Raw genomic sequence first — 15,671 nt, 5'->3', positions numbered from 1 at the left:
TTTATCACCCTTCCAAACCAAGACTTGTTTGAAATTCTGCATTCCCTGAACGAACTTGCTTGGCACTGATAGGTGCTTAATTAATCTCTAGGAGATGAATGAAAGGTACCTTTGAATGATTCCACTCTTATCTCTACCAAAAGTTTAAAAGTTTAGCATTCAAGATGAGAACTTCCAACCAAGTTCCCTTGGAGTTTTTTTTTTTTTTAAGATTTATTTATTTATTTATTTTTGAGAGAGAGAATGAGCAGGGGGAGGCGCAGAGGGAGGCAGTCATTCTATTCCAAGGATTTTCAACCTACGCACTATTGACATTTTAGACCAGAACCTTTTTCATGGTGGGAGTCGTCCTATGCATCGTAGGATGTTTAGCAGCATCCCTGGCCTCTACCCACTAGATGCTAGTATCATTCCTTCCAATCATATCAATATCTCCAGATATTGCCACAGTGTCCTGTGGGGATAAGATCATCCCTAGTGGAGACCCACTGGTCTAACACAAGCCTGGTGAGGAGCTGAGTAACCATGATCTCTGGGCCAAATCTGGCCTGCAGCCCACTCTTATAAGACTTATGTTAAAAATGGTTCTGACATTTGTAAAGAGTTGTTAATAAAGAAAAATCAAACAAAGAAGAATACATGATAGAGAATATTTGTGACCCTGATGTGGTGGGAAATGCACTGGGCTAGAAGGACACAAAAGATGCCCATCAGCTCTGGGCCCAGGGTAAAGCAATCCTCTGGACACTAAGTGCCTCCTCAGTCAAATGAAGGAGTTGGACCAGCTTCAGGAGTTTGTGAGTTGCCATACGGTATCTAAGGACATGGGAGGATAGCAGTAGGACCAGGAAGAGACCCCTTATGTAACCACCACATTCTCATCACAAAAGATTTTGATCCTTAGTCAGACATTATCTTTTCACAAGCCACGGCAAGGGCTGTCTTGGGAAGAACCCAGGAGAATGGTTTGATCCTCTTATACCCTACTGGGTGAGAAAGCTTATAGAGAACCTCTGTGCCATTCAACAATGCTCATGCCAGGAGAAGCAAAGATGAGTGACAAATGGTTCACTTGGGAGAAGGTAGACAGGTAAGTAGAATTTAAATTCAACATGATAGGGGTTACGAGCATGCTGTGCCTGGAAACTAACATGGAAGGGTCCAAGAAGGCTTTCTAGAGAAGGGGCATTGTCTAGGAAGCGGAATCATGAAGGCATTCGCTAAGTGAGGGGTGCTTTCAGGGGAAGAGGAAGAAAGGCAGGGGAGGTTGCTCTTCAAAAAGAATGCATCGTGAATAAAGGCCGGAAGCATAAGAGCATGATGTATCTGAAGAGCTATGGGGAGTCTGGTGTTGTCAAAGGGGAAAGCGAGAAGTGAAGAGTTGGAGAAGTAGACACCGTCATAAAGGGCTTCACAACACATGCTGAGGAACCTGTTTTTTATTCAGTACGCAATGCAAAGTCACAAAATGGATTATTTTTTTCACTAGTGACATGTTAAGTTTGGGATAAATCGTTCTCCCTTATGTTAGAATAGTCCCGGAACTGTCTTCTGAGGAAAATTCTTTTCTCATTCTTTTAAATGATAAAACTAACACATGTGCATTGTAGAAACTCTGGAAAGTGTACCAAAGCATAATCAATAATAAAAAAAAATTACACATAAATTCTTCATGCAAAGGTAACCGTTAAGAACTTTTTGGAACACATTTTTCCAATCTGTTTTCTATCTATATTTTTAAATAGCTGAGATTACAGGTATATGGTACTTTGTTGTCATTGTTTTTAAATTTGTTTCATATCTATTTCCCAGTCCCTGATAATGGAGCCAATAAGAGGCTTTCTGAGTGGTCTCCCTCCTTCTACCCTTCTTACCTACCCGCCTACCCCACCTCAACCCTAGCCCATTCTATTCTCAACACAGAAGCTGAAGTAATTCTCTCAAAGTGCACAGAGAACTATAAATAACAAGAAAAGAGTTGCATATATACTCACTATCCAGAGTCCCACTGTTAACATATTGATATGTTTTTCCATGTCCTTTTTCTATGAATATTTTTAAATAGCTTAGGTTACATGGAACATAGTAATTGTTTTTCATTTTCTTTTAGCATAAGCCCACTGACAATAGGAAGTCAATTATACAAACTAATATTTATTAAAAAAAATAATTTGCCATTCATGCAATCCTCCAAATAACCCAGATATCTCCCCTCCTCCCAGCCCCAGGTCAAGAGAGGCCACCATAGAGAGGCAGATTTGGTCTGAATTGCTTAAATCCACTCTAAAATTTTATTTTAAATTGTTTTCTGGTGGTATGCCCTCAGCTTGTAAAAGAGATAGCATTTTTAATATGAAATTTGCTGTCATGTTTGCTTTAAGGATGTTGTTGAGGTCTTGTCCACTACAGCAGGCAATGTCTCCTTTAAGAGGCCTCAAGAGAAACATTCTTTTCATAGCTATTGCTAAAAAAATGTTTTGCTTCTCCTTAACAGAGGGCACGAGTTTCAAGAAAATGTTTTGACAGTGCAATCCAGGTAAGCCAATGTATTCTATTCTTTTTATCGGCCACTAGGAGACTAGAGCTGACGTTCTAGCGTGTGAACTAGTATGTGTTATACGGTATTCTGTAGTGTGTAGACCAATATTGCCTTTTTTTATATATAAAACCTTTTTCAGGCAATATTGGTCCACACCAACATAGCACCAGTGGTATGAATTTAATCTTTTAAAATCATCATCTAGACAGCAAAAGACCAAAAAATAAAATTTTGGTCAACTGATTATTTTAAAAATATTCTCAATGCACATTATCCTCAGTTCCCTTATCAACTGAAACATGTAAGTGCAGAAAAATACCCCATTTAATGTATATTAGTACTTCATATACCAGCTACCATGTAAGACTACATACCATACATTTGTGCCCTAAACTTTTACCTATCCTTGTCTTATTCTATCTTTATTTTCCCTTTCCCTTGACTGCCTGTATAATTATATTATAATTATGTATAATATGTATACATGTACAGCACATATATTCATATATATCCATAAATAATGTATACATACGCATATATTTCTACAATGCACTATCTCTTATGGTAGAGTCATTTTTATAACATTTTTGGAAAGTGAAAATGTCTCAATAAAGCAACTGCTGTACAGAGAAATAGGCAGGGCCAGCCTGGAGACAGGGAGACCCAGCAGAGAAGGATGGCCCAAGTGATAGGCGAGGCCAGTATGAACTAGGGCCACAAGTGTTCACATGCGGAGAAGGAAATGGGATGAGAGAGATTTGTGAGGCAGAAATATCTCAACTTAACGACTGGTTAGTTGGGACGGGAAGAGAAGTGCCTTCTAGGTTTCTGGCTTAGACGGCAGAGTTACGGGTCAGGGCAGGGAGCGGTCTGTGAGGAGACATGCAGCACTCATTCTTGCACACCTTGATTTGAAGGAAACTGTCTAGGACAGCCAGATGGAGATGTCAAGTTTCCTCTACCACTCCATAAATTTCCACTCACGTTCATTTGCTCCCATTACTTTTCTCTGCCTGGAATACAGCCACTTTGGCTTCTAATGCTGACCAAATTAGAGCCATCTTTCTGGGCCCAGTTGAGTTCCTAAGCTCCCAAAGAAGCATCTTTGCTCATTTCTTTCGTCTGACTCCCAATAGCTCTTATGACCAGTATTCTGTTCAGAGCAGTCTTCAAGGGTCCCATGTTGCTACTGTTTTATCTCATAGGTGAAATTCATCTACTTATTCATTCAGCTCCTGTTTAGTGAGAACCATCCACATGTCCTGGCTAGGTGATGGGCACACAGATGGTTCAGGCATGGTCCTGGCTGTCATTGGAAGAGAAGACAACACTCCATAAACAGGTCACTGTATGCCGTCTGAAGGCACACGAGGTCCATTCTCTTTTTATAGTTTCTCACAGTGGCTCGCTCAGGCTACACACAGAGCCAAGCCTCAACAAAGAGCATATCAACTGGTGGATTATTGATTCAAGCTTGCAGGAGAGAAACCATAGCAAAACCTGGTGGATGAAATCTGGTATCTTTTTGAGCCACCAAAATCCCCTTATCCAATTTGAGTCGTGACAGCAAGCAATAGAGGCCCTGTCCCTACACAGTGGCTTTCATCTGCTTAGCCATATTAGGTCAGCTCTTGCTGCTTACACCCAGAAGAGGCAAAAATCTCATCTGAAGCTCTGAAATGGCCAGCAAGTTTTGGCTCTTGCAGACTGGACTTTATTTTTAATAGCGCGTGAGAAGAATTAGAGCCAAAAGCTACCTTTCTATTCGGATACATAAGGCAGGAGAGGTGACTTAGTCATGTTGCAGAAAGTAATGAATTGGGACATGGAAAGAGTTATCTCCGGGCTCTGAATCTGCCCTTAACTAACTGCTTTGACTTGGGCAAGTGGCTCCCTGCCCTAATTCATAAAAGTAGGTAGCTAGAAAGGTGATATTTCAGAACCTTTTTTGTTCTTCTCCTTCTGCTTTGTTTTGTGAGATTAAAAGAAAAAAATGTCTTAGTTAAGAGTTTTCCTGAATGACAGTTACTCAGAGTGAGTTCTCTTGGGCTCCAACCATGTCAATGGGAAGATCTAGATGTAGAAACTACCAGTTTTAGAAGTTAGGCAATACTTGGGTGTTGTCTTGGAGAAACTTTTCCACTGCATGAGAATGATTTATCCAGAAGGGACAATGTGCCTGGGTTGAGGTGGTGTCCTGAAGTCTCAGCACCTCCAGCTTGTTGCCCCAGAATGTGAAGGCATGGCAGAGAGTCCTCAGCAGGGCATCATGGAGAAAGCTCTAGGCCTGAAATGGAAGACGTCACTCCTGGCCACACCACTTGCTGCTGATGGGGCTTGGGACAAAGTTTGAGATCTCTCTAGACCTAAGTCTCTTTGCTTAAAACATAAGGGTTTTTCTTTAATTTCCCATCTACCTCTAGTATCCTATAACCTCTTATAAAGTGCATGCACATGTGGGTATGTGTGTGGTTTGCAGGAAACACTTTGTTTAAAACTGCAAGTTCTTGGGGCACCTGGGTGGCTCAGTTGGTTAAGTGTCTGCCTTCGGCTCAGGTCATGACCTCAGGGTCCTGGGATCGAGCCCCCCCTCGGGCTCCCTGCTCCGCGGGAAGCCTGCTTCTCCCTCTCCCACTCCCCCTGCTTGTGTTCCCTCTCTCGCTGTGTCTCTCTCTGTCAAATAAATAAATAAAATCTTTAAACAAACAAACAAACAAAAAAACTGCAAGTTCTTTTAGTTTTCATAATGACTGCATCTGACATTTCTAACATTCTGAAAACAGTTTCTCGGCTTTCTTCAGCGCAGCCCAGAGTTGTGAAAAGCGCACAGACTTTGAAAGCCTGGAGACCTGGGTCCACGATCCGCCACACTGGTGGCTCTGAGCACATCACATCTAATTTACAACGTTCATTTACCTCCTCCAGAAACTGCACGTGACAATATCGCTGGTGTACATTTTTGTCGTGAGGAGCGTCTGGTACAGACACGGCACAGTCCATCTTTGATAGTTGGTAACTATTCTCTTGTAATGTCTGCAGGCTTTACAAAGACGTTTGAGTCTACTAATCAAATGACTAATGGATGAATAGCGCTGTCATTTTTTTTGTTTTTTTAGAAAAAATAAGTCTTTATTTTTGACTCATTTAGCAAAACATTTTAAAATCCAACAACGAATGCTTGTTGGCAGCTCAGAGGCTATGTGGCACTGGGGAGGGGCTGGTTATTTGCCCTGGGTGAGAGCTCCTGGTGGTATCCTGTCTCCAGCTAGAGCAGGAGGCTCTCCTCTGAAAGGAGGGAGAGTGGCTGTCACTTTTTTTAAAATTTATTCTACAAAAGAATGAGGTACAGCGTCTTGATGCAGGAGAAAAAATATGCGCAAACTCTACAGGCTCCGTTTCTTCATTTATAAAATCGGGGGCTGTACCAGATTATTCTTTTTTTTTTTTTTTAAAGATTTTTAAAATTTATTTATTGAGAAAGATAGTGATAGAGAGCATGAGAGGGGGAGAGTCAGAGGGAGAAGCAGACTCCCTGCCGAGCAGGGAGCCCGATGCGGGACTCGATCCAGGGACTCCAGGATCATGACCTGAGCCGAAGGCAGTCGCTTAACCAACTGAGCCACCCAGGCGTCCCTGTACCAGATTATTCTTAAGGCCTCTTTATGAGTTTATAATTTTGGCTTATAAACTGGATCTGGATATAATTTCAAAGCAATTTGAAGAGATAAATCCCAAGATGGAGTTTTAAGACCAACAGCATCATTGCAATAAATTAAAAGATGACCACTTTAGAAGACAATGTTCATTGGATGTGTAATTCAAGTCAGGTTATTTTAATAGCATTTATTGGATGCCTACTGTGTTACATTCCAGTGGCTTCGTCACTTTTGCAGCCACACCTCAGACATGTGGGAAGAACAGGAAAAGATGGGGGAAGAGATGGAGACAGAATGAGGTAGAAGGTCAGGACGAGAGTAAGGACTAGGTGAGGCTGGTGGTGCCTTCCGGCCAGACACTGACTCTTTTACACAGTACGTCCTACTTGACGCAGTGTAGCCCCGAGAGTAGCTTAGAAGCATTTGTAAATTGAATCATGACCTATTGGAAACACTTCTGCGATAAAACTTCTTTGTCAAAAGAGATGTGACTTCCTCATTCTAAATCTATATTGGATCTGCTTAAAGGAAAGTTCCACTCTAGTTCTTTTCCTGGAGAGGAAAAGTGATGTCAAGCTACCCTGATGAGAGCCCGGTGTGGGAACAGCTTGTCTGGCCTCCTGGGCTCTCTGGGGAAAAGTAGATGGAGAGGAGGAACAGACACATATTCCAGAACTGGACTTTGAATGGGCCTTTGGCCAAACTTGGCCCAATTTCTCAACTGAGAGAAAGCACTGACCAAAGCTGAATGCTGACTCCAAGCCAACTTGCTGTGGACACATCGTCCTCTGCCAGGCAAGCTCAGCGCCCTCTCCCAAGGCACTTACCCAGCCAGGGGGAGGAAATGCTGGGACAAGACGCTGTGCCTTTTCCCCCTTCTTTACTGCCTGGTGCCAGCTTTTGTACAGCTCTCACGACTAGGGGAGGGGACGGAGAGGGAAGGAAAAGACGGGCAAGCAGAGAGAGAGGAGATAGGGCCACCCATGGAGATGCAGGGTGCAGAGAAAGCCAGGAAAAGCCAGGAGGGAGTCGCCGCGGAAGAAGAAAACAACTCAAACAAACTTGGGGACTAAGGGAAAAATGAAGGGCTTCAGGGAAACCTCATGAACATGATGGAAAAGAAGGAGGAAGGGAAGGGTCCAAGGATGAAAAGCGATCTGGGAAGAGATACAGAGGAGTTGGATCAAGTCAGAGCTCCACCAGGTGCAAACCCATACCCCAAGTTCAAACCTTCTTGATTTAGAAAAATGTCCTGTGATTAACTCATCAATATGAAGCCCAGTGTGTAGGAATTTCCTTTTAACTGTTGCTTCTTTACATACTTCTGGAATGACAAGGAATTTAAGCATGTTAGCTCATTTTCCAGAAAGATTCATGGCAGGATTTCTAACTCTGCAGAGACTGCATTTGCAGAATTTGTAACAGGAATGGCATGCTGAAATGTTGGTGGGGGTTGAAGAGGAGGAGGGGTTAATATTCAAAATTAGGCTGGCGTTCAATTTGAAGTCACTGCTTTCGTTTCAATATAAACGTAAGGAATCGAAGAACTGCATTACCAGGCAATCAAGGTTCTAATATCCAACATGCCCTGTCCTGGGGAGAACACAAACACATGGGACTCATAGATAATTCAAATGTCCCCTCAGTGCTCCATTTGTCCAAGCAGTTATGTCAGAGAATAAGATTGTATGGATCTTAGTTCTTTCGCGGTACCTGTCTTCCTAGAGGTAGATGTTTCAGACTGAAGAAACAAAGAGGAGCAGAATCAAATGGTTGAAGTAACCTACACATTATGAAAATAGCCCCTGGGAGATAAACAAAGGTAAGAGGCAACATCTGTAATGGCTAAGTCACAGGATCAGCCAATCCAATTCCACCATGGACATAAACAGTCCCTATCAGCCCTGAGATAACACTCCCAGAGCAGCTGATTCTTCTTCTCAGAGGTGTGTGCACACTTGGAACTAATTACTAATAATTTAGTAATTATTCATTTAATATCTGTCTTCCTCTCCAGACTGTAAGCCTATGGAGGGGCTTTTCTAGGTGCTCAACAAATGGGAGGTACCAACAAATCTTGATTATCTGACTGCAAATGCCACACCAGTGAACCATGTAGAAAACACATCTCTCGCTGTGTTGTGGCTAATTTAGAAGAAGTGGCACAGAATAGTGGAAAAGCCCTTGATATCAAGACAGCAGCTCTGCTCATGTCCCAGCTCTGCTATTAACTTGTACAACTTCGGTCAAGTCACTTCCCATCTCGAGCTCTGACTCCTTTGCTATGAAATGCCAAGACTAGATTCGACAACCTCTGAGGCCAACCGGCTCTCATAGTCTGTGATTCAGCTTCCGTGTAAAGTGGACAGGGGAGGCTTATTTGTGACCACAACAAGATATTAGGAACTCATAAAAATGCCAAATACCACCTAGAGGAAAAGTGGGAACAAGATTTTGTATGAAATATGCTTGAGTTGCATGATGCAAATGTTTCTTTTGTGAGAGAAGGAAGGCCATAGGATATGATTACTTACTCTGCCACTGAGCTTCCTGGGCAGGTCTGGCCAAGCTAAAGATACCTATCGCTCTTGTTCAAGGTCCATTTCCTACTGAGTTGTCACATTGTTGAATTATAGTTGAGCTGAAGTCCAAAAGGGGAAATATTTTGCAATCTAGGGTTGGACCCTGGAGCTATACAATCATGATTACTGATACAGAGTTTCCCAGAAATACTCTGCACGCCAGGGCCACACCGAGGAGCCCTCACATTTTGGTGCGCCATTTTGTGAACCGTCTCCCCCCGCGGCGCTGCTGGTCTGTGAAAGTTTTCCAAAGGAGCTGGTGAAAAGATCTCGTTTTGCCTCCCGTTGAACTATTTCTTTTCTTTAATTATTTATGAAATAAACTTTTAAACAAGACTCTTTTTAATAGCTCGGTTTAAAAAGCACTTTAGGAATAAGGCATATTTATCTTCACAAAAAGAGTAATCTGTGTATTGAGCCAGAGGATAATAAGCCTGGAGCTTCCTGAGTCTTAACACAGATGCTCTTTTGACGGATGTTGACTTTTAAAATTCCCACCATCCTAAGAGAGTTCTTCATGGTGGTGTTTGCCCACTTGTGATTACGGACCTAATCATTTATGATCATGGTGATAAAAGGATAGGCATTCCTGGATAGGTATTCAGAAGCTACAGCCTTTCCACCAGTTAGTGTATGACCCTGAGCAAATCCCTGCCTCCCTGAGCCTCAGTTTGTTTCCCTGTGAACTATTCAGCCCGGTGCCCAGAAGCTCCGGGTTCTATGGAGAGCCTTTGAAGTCAAGGTGAGAGGCAGGTGGGAAGACTAAGAAGCAGATAGGCGCTGGGTTTCCATAGCGGGAGTTCATTTTTGTATTTTATGCATTCAGAGTCTGCATAAAATTTCACTGAAGAAAGGATTCTGCTGCTTATAAAGAGTCTGAAAAGCATAAGACTTGATGATCTCTAAAAAATATCCTCTGAGTTCATGTTCACATAAATTTGTGAACTCAGATACGTAAACACACACACTTGCACACCCTCTCTCCACACTGCAAAAACCAAAACTGGTTAATGTTCCATGGCTCATGTTGAAAAAGAATCCTGGTTTCGTTTTCTTTTCATGCTACTGTCCCCCACAGACTGCCCCCCAGGTGCTACTGGGAGTTGGAGAAGCACTGTTATTTGGCTGAGTCTTCAGTTGAAAGCTTAGTTAGAATTGGAGCTTTACTTTTAGAAGGGACACTTAGAGCTCACCTATCTACCCCTGCACCTTGTATATGAGGAATCTAATGCATGAAAGGTGAGTGGCTCGCCCAACGTCACGTAACCAGTTGGTGGCAAAGCCACGGTCAGAAACCAGGTCTCTAAATCCCAGCCAGGGCCCTTTCCAGTGCACCATGCTCTTGGAAAATGAGGGAACCACAAACAGGATGTCTGGATGTCTTCTGTTGATGATTCAAAAATAAAAATATTCCTCATCTGCCTCTGTGGTATGGGTTGATCTTTAGATCTACCAAGATCCTAAAAAAAAAAAAAAAAAAAAAAAATAGTGCCTGGACAAACACACACACAGGCACTTTGCCAAGGGGATAAGAGGTAATGAAAAATCCTTGGCAAGTGGATACTTCAAAGCTTCAGAGGGTTTATCTAAAGAAGACTTTGAATAGAGTGCAATGTTTTATGGGTTCTCCTAATCCCCAGTAAATGTGCCTTGCTGAATAAGCAGAAACATTCTTAATGACTACTGGAGAGTTACAGACCCAGTGGCTGTGTGTTAGTGTGTCCTGGGACCTTTCGTCTCCTGCAGTACAAACCTGGAGATAGAATTTGGGTCTATGCCACTGGTTCTGAGCTGAAGTCTTCAGTGAACCTGAGGTTTTGCCCTCCAAAGGTTGGCAGCCAGTTACTCTTTACTCAGCCCTATCAACCCCTGCTTCTACTGTCACTAACTGTCTCCACCTCTCTCTCCACCATGAAGAATATCCTTTGATCTCAGTTTAGCCTCACGATATCCCCGGAGGTGTGTCCTATGTGTGTCCAGAACCTGTTCTCAGCTGGGAAGTGGGTGGTGGGTGAGCATCTGAGATAGGTAGTTTGTTGAGTTCAGGCCAGGAGGGGGACCCCACGTCCGGGAAGTCTAGGGGAGTCAGGTCATGACGTGGAAGGCTAGAGGTCTAGAGAAAACAGAGGCCCAAGGCCCTGTGGTTCAAGATTCAGGGAAGGAGACTGAGGGCTAGGGGAGCCTGAGGGGCTGTAAGGGCAGCAAAGCCAGCAAGCACTCCCAGCCTTGCTAACCCTGTCCATCCTGCTTCCGGGGCCTTGGGCCATTCCATTTTGGGCAGCAACTTCAGTGGGGTTGGAACTGTAAGACTTTATCCAAGTCTTTTGGAGCTTACACTCCGTGGGTGTAATGAACAAATGGGGCATTTGCAGGGCGGGCGAGACTTCAGGCTCTAGGCTACAAATTTGAGCCCTATGGCTTTCTGAGGTCCTTTTCAGGGCTCACACTGGGTCTCCTAAACTTACTCTCCCTTTTGAAACAGCTCTACTTTAAAAAATCCATCCCCCTCTTGACAATGAAAACTCCTTTTCAGGAGATAGAGGGTTTGTTACTTGACCAGTGTGTGGATTGATGTGACACACCAAAGCAAGGCCAGCATGCTTTAACAAAACCCACCAAAGAGCACAGGGTAAGAGGAGGTACCAGACACAGAGACTGAAGTGAAGTAAAGCAGAATTGTTGTTTTCTCTACCTTCTGCAGCAAAGGAAACAAAACAGGAATTGAGAAGAGTCAAGGTTAGGATAGGCAGGGCCTCCCCCAAGGCTAAGTCTGTAAAAAAATGCTAGATGATGGAATGAAAATTCAGGAAGAAGACAGACACACTTTAAAAAAATACAGTAAGTTCCAAAAATGATTCATGCAGGATATCCGATTTTTTTTTTTTTAGTGGAAATTTGAAAGAAAAATCAGGAAAATGACAACACTCTTCTACCTGAAGTGAAAATAACTCATGTCCTTTATCCAACCTCAGGTCTGGTAAGTCTTTATCTTGTAAAGTGGGGTGGAAGGAAAATAGCTGTGACTCCTATCCCGTGTTGAAAGCTTGAAGATTTTCAAGACAAGAAATAGCTCAGAGGTAAATGGCAGACAAAAACTCTGGGAGTGAGAAGGGTCTGCCTGGGGAAAGAGAGACAAGAAGGTATTGGGAAAAAATGAAGGGGGTCCACATAGAACACTTTTTATCAGTCAAGGAGCATTCGCATGAGGATACCCTAATGGCAGTAAGGCTCCACACTTGCTTATAAAGCAAGAAGAATGATGAGAAAGAGCCTGCATCCAACTTGCCATGTCTCACCACAACCATCTAAAGTCTAACAATGAGAACATCCTCAAAGTTCTGGGTATGTGTTCCCTTGGGCCAACCACCTACATTACAGTAACTGAATTAAACCTAAGACATTTTCAGTGTGGATCTCAGGGAGGCCTAGGGAGGACATGTCTTTTGTTAAGAGAGGAATCCAGAGAAATTTGACAGATGTGCTGTAATAAAGATCATTCACTGAGCATATGCTTTAAAGTCACCTACTTGTTCTGCAGAGTCATGGGGCTCTATGGATTTAGAAGGTAGAAACACTGATCTCATGTCAATTGTATTAGTTATCTATTGTCATGCAACAAATTTTTTAAAATGTGACCCAACTCTATGCTGTCTACAAGAAATAAACTTCAAATATAATGATATAGTCCGCTTGAAAGTAAAGGAATGGACTAAGGTGGGGTATACAAACACTAACCAAAGGAAAACAGAAGTGGCTATATTAATATCGAATAAAGTAGATTTCAGAGCAAAGAAAATTTCCAGAGATAGAGAGGGGCATTACGTAATGATGAAAGGTCCACCAAGCAGACATAACTATCCTAAATGTGTATACACCAAACAACAGAGTTGCAAAATATGTGAAGCAAAACCCAATAAAACAGAAAGGAGAAATAGACAAATCTACAATGATAGCTGGAGACGTCAACACCTCTTTCTCTCTCAACAACTGATAGAACAACTAGTCAGAAAATTAGCAAAGATATAAAAGAATTCAACAAGGCCATTAACCAACAGGAACTGATTGACATTTATAGAATACCACCCAACAGCAGAATATACATTCTTTTCAAGTCCTGAGGTAACAGATATGTCTTTGACTATTTTCAAAGCCCAGGCATATCTCACATAGAGCTTATGCATCCTTATGTCTCTGACATATGACATAATTTTCCCTTTCATTAGGAATGCATAAATGTAGTAAGTTGCATATACATAAATTAATTTATTCCATTTGCATCCTTTATTATGTATCAGGGACTGTGTTAAAGGCTTGGTTCCATGAAGAACTCGGCCAATCCCTGACCAGAATTGCATGGGGAGTCAGAGTTCCAGGTGGTATGAAAGTTGAGTGAATATTTGGAATAAAGTGGGAACACAAAGGGACAGATTCCAGCTGGTGTGGGTACCAGGGAGAGGAGTCAGAAAAGGCCTCAGAGAGGATGAAGTTTCATTCGTATCAATTCCTGATAGATGATTAGGTGTGATCTAGTCACCCTGAGACAACGAGAGTGACCACACCCCTCAGGTGCATATTTTTCTGTGCATATATAGGCAGCATATGTATTTTTCGATATCCCAAGTAGCCATGCCAACCTTGTAGCTGAGGCACCCAAGAAAGAAAATCCACTGCACTACAGCACTTTCAGATCATTTCTATCTATCTCTAGGTCCAGGCAGGTAGGAAGAAACTTGGTTCCAACTGCCTTGCTCCTATCATTCCTCCATTCCCTCTTCCAGCTGGTGAGGCCCAACAGCCATGGATCTTCCAAAGCTAGTGAAGTCAGGATAGAATTTCTGATAAATGGTCATTTAAGTTCTTTACCAACCTTTTCCTGTCAGTTCTAGCTCTGATCCTCTGACTTGTTTCCCACAAGCTTGTCAAGCTTCTCAGTCAGGTTAGTCGGACCCATTTGTATACCGGGTGTCCTCGTTCTGCTTGTAGAAAATAGGCGTCGGTTACCTAACTCCTCCATCTCCACAGGCACATGGAGAGCCGAAGGGGGGCTCATTTGTTTTCTTGTGGTACTATCAGCATCCTTGGGAAAGTATTCCATAGACAAACTGATTTTGGGACACTGGGGCATTTGATGGGAGGAAACGATCCATACAAAGAGTGAATTTTGTACAAACAGCAACTCTGTGAAAGGGAAAACATGACATCCATGGATACTCATTCATGCCCCAGGGTAATATATAGATCTGTTTATCTTTTGAGTCAAACAAATAAACAGACATATAGTCCAAGGCTCCTTTTCCCTCCCCGTGGCTGAGGAGGAAGAAGGCCTGTGATTCATTTCCACAGACTCCCAGTCACTCCTGAGAAGCACACTCACAGCATGTTTACATATCACAGCCTTCCGCTACTTCACCAAATGCCTCCTGGCCTTTGCTCAGTGAGCCAGTCGGACTCCCAGAAAATCCTTCATTCTTTCCCAACTGTGCCGCCCAAGCCAGATGTTCTCTATCAAGAACACCAAGTCCTGCCCGGAGGTCGTCGCCAGCAAAAACTCACGAGTGGCCCTTGCCTTTGGGAGATGATGTCATGCTTTGTGGCGACGTGTGCTATGATCTCCCCCCGAGGCGGAAGACAGGGTGGACTGACAGGGGGCTGGGGTGGGGGAGCGGGTGGGCCAACCCTCTCCCCTGTGAGGGGTGGCTGCAGTGTGTAAGCCAGCCTAGGAGAGCACCCCTTGTCCCAGGCATCTCCAGGACAGGATGCTATAGCTCCTTGGATAGTTCCCAACGCCCTCTGCATGCAAGACGTTCTTCTGAAGGCCCTCTGTGCAGAGGGCTCCTTGGATAGTTCCCAACGCCCTCTGCATGCAAGACGTTCTTCTGAAGGCCCTCTGTGCAGAGGGCGAGGTCTGACACGTCTGCAGGGTCCTCTGGTGAGAACTCAGCAGTCTGGGGGAACGTACTCGAAGCAGCAGGAAGGGCAGCCCCAAAGCTGAGCACTCTACACGGCAGGGCGGGCTCTGAGGGCCTCACTCACTCTTTGTGCACAGGCATACTGCTAGCCCCTAACAGCATGTTTATGGACCCACCATGCTCTCCGATTTCTGAGCCCACAGCCAACGGCAGCCAATTCTCAGGCGATCCTGGAACTGGCAGGGACAGGTCTAGTGACATTGCCTCACACATAGTAGATACTCAATGCCTATTTGTTGAACAAAAGAATGATCAAAGGCATTGGAAAAGGCACCGCCAACAGGAAGAGAGGGCCCTCCCAAACCACTCCATCTGTTAAAATGGATGTTCTCATGCCCGGGGGCTTTTGGCACAAGGGAAAGTCCTCCAAGTTGCAAACTGCCTGCTTGGAGCTGGGTACTTAAGTTATTACCTCAATTACTTACATCGTCATCCCGTATGAGGTATTCAGAACGCATTTGACAGACAAGGAAATGGAAGCACGGAGAAATGGAGTGGTTTGCCCCGGGTCCTTCAGCCAGGGAGGAGGAAGGCCTTGTTCCCAGCTCAGATCTGCCTCAAAGGCCTGTGCTGTCAACCATATAGCTATCACCTCTTCTCCTTCCTGGACCAATCCAACCCCCCGCCTATCCCTCTGTGTTGCTTTGAACAGATGCCGAACTGGTTTCTCTATCTCCAGTCTGTTTCCAGCCCGCTATCCCATGCATCATTTTTCAGGCTCTACCCAAATAATCTTTATCAAAGCCAATGCAGACCATGCCATTCCCTGTTAGAAACCTTAGGCACCCCTCGTTGATCTGGCACACCAGGCCCTTCCTGAGCTGGCCCCACTATGCCTTTCCAGAGTCATCTCTGCCCCTTCCCACTGCACTGCCCACATCCTGGCCATTCTTCTGCTTTGTTTATGGGACTGCATCAGCTGAGA

General features: G+C 43.8%; 1 long non-coding RNA gene across 6 annotated transcripts in view; it reads right to left on the bottom strand.

The window, feature by feature from the left end:
* LOC135362508 (uncharacterized) overlaps positions 1 to 15,671 on the bottom strand; it is a 287,473-nt gene that overhangs the window by 27,240 nt on the left and 244,562 nt on the right. For all 6 annotated transcript variants that reach the window (XR_010407290.1, XR_010407292.1, XR_010407293.1 and 3 more), the window contains one exon: positions 13,645 to 13,955. This is a non-coding gene — a long non-coding RNA (uncharacterized LOC135362508). The remainder of the gene's footprint in view (positions 1 to 13,644; positions 13,956 to 15,671) is intronic.

This window comes from Mirounga angustirostris, unplaced genomic scaffold (assembly GCF_029215605.1).
Source record: "Mirounga angustirostris isolate CCGP_5_RB_7025 unplaced genomic scaffold, mMirAng1.0.hap1 SCAF_14, whole genome shotgun sequence".
Lineage (NCBI taxonomy): Eukaryota > Metazoa > Chordata > Mammalia > Carnivora > Phocidae > Mirounga > Mirounga angustirostris.
Note: the sequence above shows the minus strand (reverse complement) of the source record. Positions and strands in the feature narration are given on the sequence as shown.